The 8,762-nt window shown below is 35.6% G+C and overlaps 1 pseudogene; it reads right to left on the reverse strand.

The window, feature by feature from the left end:
* LOC107718262 (E3 ubiquitin-protein ligase MIB2-like) overlaps positions 1-8,762 on the reverse strand; it is a 79,804-nt pseudogene that overhangs the window by 14,155 nt on the left and 56,887 nt on the right.

Consider the following 8,762-nt stretch of genomic DNA (forward strand, 5'->3'; position numbering starts at 1 on the left):
TGTGTGTGTGTGTGTGTGTATATAAGAGAGAGAGAGACAGAGAGAGTTTGTTTGCCTCTCTTTCCACATGAATCAAGTTTATTGTCATTCCAGCTGTGCACAAGTGTAGAGTGAAATGTGGTTTCGCTGGGTCTGCAGTGCAGCACAACAACACTGAGAACTGTGTGCTATAACCTCACTGCAAACAATAAGCACTACGAACACTGAACAGATGCCATGGATTCGTGTCATCTATCCAGTGTTTCTCAACTGGTGGGTCGCAGAGTGTACGGCCAAAGAAACGACATCAACAACAAAAAAACGTAATTCTATCAGTTTTTCTGATGCGAGACTTTTATTTTAAAAGACGTGCATGAAGCTGTTGACACTTCTGTCAGACGCAGTTTAAGTAAAGAGCGCCTGAGAAAAACACGCTGTCCCCATTCAGTATCTGCGGTCAGATGAGATGTTGACAGGCTTAATGTCAGTGTCATTATTTTCGTAACTTGTTATGAAATAAAAAGTCTCTCAGCTCAGAAAAGCAAACTATCCTGTCCTGCCAGATGTTATACCGTGCTCGTAGCGCGCACTCTTCTATAGCCGTGCTGTGTATCACGTCACTACAGCGCAGAAACTATGAGCATTCAACGCGTGAAATAAAAGTACAGAACTGATAAATCACATAACTGGTACTGTGTGTGCTAGCTGGAAGGATTTGCATGAAGTATGATATTAATTCTACTCGGGAGCAGTTTCCACATTCAATTAGCAACGTCAGCAATTGCAATCAGCCGTTACCGGGGAAACCGCTAGCTCTGCCGCTCTCAAAGCGCCTCCTGCTGGCAGACAAGCAGTTTGCATTTTCAATAAGCCCGTCTCCTGCAACATGTTTTTGTTGCAGCTTTTTTTTTTGTTTTCTGCAGCAACTCGGAGCACTTTTCATATTCTTTATCCTGGCTGAAGCACATTTGTTTCAATCTATAAGAATCAGCCTACACTACCAGTCAAAAGTTTTTGAACAGTAAGATTTTGAATGTTTTTTAAAGAAGTCTCTTCTGCTCACCAAGCCTGCATTTATTTGATCCAAATACAGCAAAAACAGTAACATTGTGAAATATATTTACTATTTAAAATAACTGCTTTCTATTTGAAAGTAGTTCTTTTAAATCTTCAGAAATCACTCTAATATGCTGATTTGCTGATTATCAATATTTAAAACAGTTGAGAATATATTTTTTCAGGATTCTTTGATGAATAGAAAGATGAATTTATCTGAAATAAAAAGCTTTTGTAACATTATACACTATTCCATTCAAAAGCTTGGAGTCAGTATGATTTTTTTTTGGGGAAAGAAATTATAGAAATTTTATTTAGTGCTTCAATTTTATTTATAATACTTTTATTTAGCAATTGATCAAAAAGATTATAATGTTACAAAAGATTTCTATTTCAGATAAATGCTGTTCTTCTGAACTTTCTATTCATCAAAGAAATCTGAAAAAAAATTCTACTCCACTGTTTTCAACAATAATAATAAATGTTTTTTGAGCAGCAAATCAGAATATTAGAATGATTTCTGAAGATCATGTGACTGGAGTATTGATGCTAAAAATATAGCTTTTAAATCACAGGAATAAATTACAACTTAAAATATATTCAAATAGAAAAGTTATTTTTAAATAGTAAAATATTTCAAAATGTTACTATTTTTGCTGTATTTGGATCAAATAAATGCAGGCTTGGTGAGCAGAAGAGACTTCTTTATAAAACATTCAAAATCTTACTGTTCAGAAACTTTAGACTGGTAGTGTATGTCAGCCTATAGTTTGAAGTTAAAGATATTAATATTAATAAGGTGAGTCTGAGACGATTATTTGACAGTGATTTCACATTTCTTGTTTGTATGAAGCCTAAATACAAATAAAAGGTGAACATTAATTTATTTGTGCCGTTTTTTTCTAAAATATTATATAGTTTTATATGAGGAGGTTTCATAGACTTGGAAAATTAATTTGTCATAAGTTTGTATGCACAGACATCTGTTGTGGGCGTTCTTGCCAGTTTTTATGAGTTTTGTTTTAATAGTGTTCATATCGATATCAGAATTATATCGTATCGACCGAAATTAAGAAATATATCGTGATATAAATTTTGGCCATATCATCCAGCCCTAGCTCTTTTAGTACAAGTACTAGCTATTTGAGCTAAATAAGCACAGAAGACAAATAGAAGTAATGATTATTATGAAGTTGTGGCAGATGTGACCGGCTGTAGTGCTATGTGTCATTATTTTTATTATTATTAGTATGCCATGAATTGCCATAATGTCACCGATGATCAATTCCATTCACAAGAACAACGAACAAATCAATGCTTCATAAAGATTTTAACACATTTCTTCAATAAAGACCAATGACATCCCAACATTACAATCTTTGCGGATGATGAAACTACAGTACACTACAAATCTACCGAATATAAATATATGATATGATACAATGATACAAACATATTTACGAGTTTACTGCAAAATATTTAAATATATACAAAGTAGTGCTGGGCAACGATTAATCGCGATTAATCGCATCCAAAATAAAGGTTTTTGTTTGCATATTGTATGTGTATGTACTGTGTTTTATATTTATTATGTTTACATAAATACACACCCATACAGTATATATTTTGAAAATATTTACATGTATATATTTATATTCATATAATTTATATTATATATATAAATATTTAATATATAAACAACATATTTTTGTGTGAATCTATATATACGTACAATAAATATAACAAAGTACACACATATATTATGCAAACAAACACTTTTATTTTGAAGAGTCTGCTGAGTTTTGGCAAGCAGCTTCTCTGATTAGTGGATGTCTCTCTGCAGGATTATGGCTAGAGTAAATCTTTACCTGGAATTGAATCACCCTCGTCCCTTGAACAGATTTTCTTTGTTTGTCTCTGGTCAGCATCTCAGAAAACTAATATTTCTTACTGTTAAAACTGAAATGATGGAACGATAAGAGTAGTAAACTGCACAAGAGCCATAAAAACCGTCCCATAGAGCACTAAATACAGGTTCATTTGTTGGTGCTGATCACAACCTGTTTGTGCAGTGAATTACTGGCTTGAATTCTTGAAAACTAACCTATTCAATAATAATGTGTAATGCTGGGCCTGTTTAGTTCATGGTAGTAGTAGTAGTATATTTTTTATTTAATGCCATGTCAGCATCTTAGGCTATTTTCATGCAAAAACAATTAAAAAAATACAAGTATGCTTAGTTCAAGGTAATAGTTTAACTGATGTTCACATCTTTTGGAACTCAAAACTAGGGCTAAAGGATTTGTTAAAACTAAAGAAAATCTGACTGCAAATTTTCAATGTTGCTGCTATAAAATAGGCATAACATCTGTCTTCTTTTGGCATTCACACTGTACATGGACTTGAAAGTGAGTTCAGACCTATTTTTTTTTCTCCATCTACTTTGAACTAATTATTTTTTGGAACCTAAGCCCACCTGAACATTAAACAAAAATACTGCAAATAAGACGATTATTATTGAGCACCTGAGATGTTTTTCTGAGCCGACAAGTGAACAAACTCAGTAAAAGTGAATACATATATTCACTAAGACTCTCTGCTATGTCACACAAACGAGATGTTCTTGCGACTGTCAATGTTAACATGTTATACAATCATGTGCTTAATTAATCAATGGCTTAATTTAAGGCAGAGCAGTGGCAAAAACAAACAAAAAAAAAGATTCCTGGAAAAAAATACATCCCATAGGGATGTGAAAGTTTTCATAAGGTGTGCGTAAAAATAGCTACATTATTTAATCCACAATATTTTTACATTCCACATTCTTGTGGTACAAGCCAAATAATTGTAAATAATTCAACCAAAGAGAGAGGAGGAAAGTGTTTGGGAAGCCCGTTGAACACAATCATAGCGTGTGCTATTTGTGTAAATCATGAGAAGTGTGACTCCAGGAGTGTGTGACAGACATGTGTCCTGTGGCTCTTTAAGTCAACCGTGTCGCCGTTATGAAAGAATCTGGGTCACATTCTCGTGACACCGGAGGAAATGTGTACAAGCTTGCATGCATTTACCACGCAACTGCGGCTGATGGGCGGCCAAAGAGCAAGTCCTGGATCTCTACATTTAATAAATAAATGAAATAAATGTAAATATATGGAGAGCAGGAAATATTACTGCCACACCCCTCAGGAAACGCCACTTTCACAATGACATGTACTATACGTTTCACTAAGCTCATCTAGCAGAGATTGCAGAGTATCAATGCAAAACTCAGTAAGTGAGGTCAAATAATGAGTTGAACCCAAAGCATAACGGGAGTAGAGCTGTCAAAATGGCTGAAAAACTAAATTCCAATTTTGTACTTAAATATTATCAATATTCTAATTATATTCGAATTTAAAATGCATAATTTCAGTTAGGTTGAAGACCCGCTAGAAAATGCGATAAATATGTGTTCTGTGTTGGTTGGTTTCAGTTTTGACGTAAACAACATCTTTTCCGCATTGATGTTCTCTTTCCGCAATATTTTGAATGAACAACATAGCAGCGCCGCATCTAGTGGGTTCAACTGGATAGACTAACAAAAGCATTAAAATGCAATGACACTTACATCGTCGTCGCATTTCGTGGTTTCAGTTTTGACGTAAACAACATCTTTTCCGCATTGATGTTCTCTTTCCGCAATATTTTGAATGAACAACATAGCAGCGCCGCATCTAGTGGGTTCAACTGGATAAGCTATGAAAAGCATTAAAATGCAACGAGACTCACATCGTCATCGCATCGTGTGTCGATAAGGCTGCCTGGCGCACACCTAACATTCAAATGCAATGTGGATTTATATTCAATGAACATTCGAAATTCGAATTATTTTTTGACAGTCCTAAAAGGGAGTTTCATAGCTTTCAGTTAATGTTAGCCCTGAGGCCATCTATACACTGCAAAAACTGATGTGATTTTACTGTATTCTGTGAAAAACTGCATTGGTCATTGCATGTAATTTTACGGTAGCATACAGGTAATAAGATGTGCAATAAAGGAGGACAGAGCAGCAGAGGAACACTCACAGTTTGTTGCCCTTCAGAGCGGCGTGCTGCAGCAGGTTGAAGCCGCGGTTGTTCTGCTGCGTGAAATCAATGTTGGGCACCACAGTCAGAATCTCAATGATGCTCCTGAAGTCTTTGGCAATGGCGTCATGTAAGGGTGTATCTCCATATGAATCCTGACAACACCGAATTACTGCTGTTAGTGAACACTGCTCAATCTAGTTTTCACAAATGTGACCCTGGAGCACAAAAGCAGTCATAAGTAGCACAGGTATATTTGTAGCAATAGCCAACAATACATTGTATGGGTCAAAATTATCCATTTTTCTTTTATGCCAAAAATCATTAGGATATTAAGTAAAGATCATGTTCCATGAAGATATTTTGTAAATGTCCTACTGTAAATACATCAGAACTTAATTTTTGATTAGTAATATGCATTGCTAAGAACTTCATTTGAACAACTTTAAAGGTGATTTTCTCAATATTTAGATTTTTTTGCACCCTCAGATTCCAGATTTTCAAATAGTTGTATCTCAGCCAAATATTGTCCGATCCTAACAAACCATACATCAATGGAAATATTATTTATTCAGCTTTCAGATGATGCATAAATCTCAATTTAAAACAATTTACCCTTATGACTGGTTTTGTGCTCCAGGGTCACATATTCAAATTTTACAGAAATGTTAAAGGGATATGCCGCCCCAAAATGAAAATTCTCTCATCATTTGCTCATCTTTCTTTTCTAAACGCTTTTTTTTTTTTTTGTGAACTGCATCACATGGACTCAGAGATGAACTTGGAAGAGATGGGAACTTTTATACAGTACTGTCTAGATTCCAGATCTGCTTATTCACTCTTTCAACCTTCAAGTGCTGAAGCAGTAGCCTTTCAAGTCCAAAGGTTTTTCAGATCGGGAGAAACATGCAAACGCTGCACTTAAGAACTGTGCATTTACTGAAAACATGTTTAGATGAGTTATGAGTTTAGCATGTATGGGATGATAATGCATGATATAATATACTATTAATAGAAAAAACATCCTTTTGCTGAATAAGTGCCATTAATGTCAAATGTAAAATATAAAATTAAATATAAATACAATGTAAATGTAGCCATTTGACAATTTAATTGTAAAAAAAAAAAATCAACCAACCATGAATTCAGATGGAATGATTCTGCCTGTAGGTTATAATTAATACTGAAGATGTCTGAAATGAAACTCTTTAAGTTTGGACTTTTTAAGTAATAAAAGCACCAGTAGCAACACGCCACTGTGGCCTTCTGCACTGACATTTTTCCCATTAACATCAAAACAACAGAGTTCACAAATCCCCCATTAACAAACATGCATAAAAAAATCCAAGGTAAAATAAAATCACACTATTATCCAATCACAAAAAAACTACATCAATTAAACTCAAACAGCCAGGCTAATATGTTTTACTGGAGCATGAGGCGTGTTTTCTGTCTAACCTGCAGGTTGATGTCTGCTGAGTGCTCCGTCAACACTCTCACCACATCCGTGAAGCCTTTATTGACAGCGATGTGCAGCGCCGTACACATGGAGTTATTCAGCAGGTTCACACTGGCTCCATTACTGAGCAGCAAGCGTGCGATTTCTGCCTGATTCCTGCACACACAGCACACAAACCACATACCAGACACACACAAACACAGCCGGAAACACATTAGATGAGGAAAATCGGGGGAACGCATTACAAGTAACGTGAGTTACGTAATCAGATTACTTTTTTTAAGTAACTAGTAAAGTAACGCATTACTTTTTAATTTAGAAGGAAATATCAGAGTTACTTTTTCAAATAAGTAACGCGAGTTACTTTGTTTCCATGTATTGAGTGAAAGCTCTGGTGTTGCCATGGTGACAGAAATCAGGAGTAAGTGCAGAGCGTTGTGTGTGAACATGATCTTACTGTAGCTCTAGACTAAATATGAACATGTGTTTACTCATCTCACTGCACAAAAACACATTCAGAGTTCTTCAGAATCAATAAAAACAGTTAAAGGCAAACTCAGAATATTATACAAACCTGCAATAATTAAATATGTTAAATAAGACAAATATCATTTATGTATTTAATCCCATTTTATTAACCAGTGTCTTTGCTACTGACCTTCGATGATCCAATTCAACCATAATATAAGCAAAAATAACACATTTGTGTTTTTGCTGAATAGTGCTGAACTTTCTTCTCCTGCCTCATATTCTTCATGCAGTTTGTTTGAGCGGCGCCCTCTACTGTACAGACGTGAATTTACATTTCCTTCAGCCTGAGGCGGATTCATTTCACTTTTGTTGTGAAAGGGCTTTTACGTTTGTTAAAGAAGAACTGTTTATAATAAAAACAAACAAGCAAGCCCGGCCCAGATTTGCAAAGTAACTTTCCATAAAAAGTAACTAAGTAACGTAATTAGTAACTTTTTTTTAGGGAGTAACGCAATACTGTAATGCATTACTTTTAAAAGTAACTTTCCACAACACTGGTTTTGATTAACACAATGATTAACAGAAAAAGTGTCCTGTGTTAATGTATCGTGTAGCGCAGCGGCTCAGGGCGCAGACTGCACAGCAAGCAGTGACCTAACACAGCAGCACGTGTGCAGTGAAAAAAACTGAACTGTCATGCTCTCATACTCCCAAAACTCAACAAAGATGACCAGCGAGACCAATAATTAATTGTGCAAAACTCACAGTTTAGTTTATCCTCATCGCTCATACTGACGTTAAGCTTCTGTAGTTTCGCTTCAGGGTTTTTGAGGATTAAACTTTACACTTTTAAGGAGGCCTTGAGAGACTTTTAAGACGACTAGAACCTGGAGGTCAAGTTCACACTTCAGAGCATCAAATCAGCTAAATGAGCTAAACTAAAAAGCTTAATAGCCAAACATTCATCTAACTCGTATGAGGAACTAGTAATTCAGCTACATCAGTCAAAATCACACTGAGTGCCCCAAATCATGTCCAGCCGATGATCCAGATCACTTTGTCAACCACTAGGACCTAAAGACATCAAACCACTGACAATATAATTGCTCTTACATGTACTTTAGAAGTTCTATAATGTCAGACTAAATCATGACTCAAATCATACCAGCCGTGTTTTTGTTTAAGTAATCAATTACAGTGAGGACTGTAACTCAACCACACAAAAAGCCACTGTAATGCACATGCTTAGCGTCTCTGGAGTGTGCCTTCACGTTAATGGGTTAAATACAGTTTACTGAGGACTAGCGGACTACACTGCCGTGTGCTCAGTAGTGTTCATTTTGTCAGCCATTTTTAATTGAGTCTTAGTCTTTTAAATTAGTCTTAGTCTGGTCTCAAATGTACCTTTTAGTTATGATGATATTTAGTCAACCTTGTCCTGATAGGGTTAGGTTAGGGTTAGGGTTAGGGTTTAAGGCAATGAAATCTTGTTTTTTTTCAGATCATTATCGGCGCTTCTGCAATGAAGAGTTGCAAAATTAAGCAAAACACCGAGTGTATCCGTTTAACAGAGAAGCTCTGATTTGGGGATTTGAACTCTTGATATCTGGCAACCGCACACAAGAAAGCTTGCGTAGTAATTCTTTGTTTTGGGCTTAAGAGATGAAGCCAGCGACACGGACTCGTCATCTCCGCAGTAGTGATGCGCCTGTATGCATGTTTCATATGGA

This window comes from Sinocyclocheilus rhinocerous, unplaced genomic scaffold (genome assembly GCF_001515625.1).
Source record: "Sinocyclocheilus rhinocerous isolate Xijiao unplaced genomic scaffold, SAMN03320098_v1.1 scaffold1474, whole genome shotgun sequence".
In the NCBI taxonomy this organism is placed as follows: Eukaryota; Metazoa; Chordata; class Actinopteri; order Cypriniformes; family Cyprinidae; genus Sinocyclocheilus; species Sinocyclocheilus rhinocerous.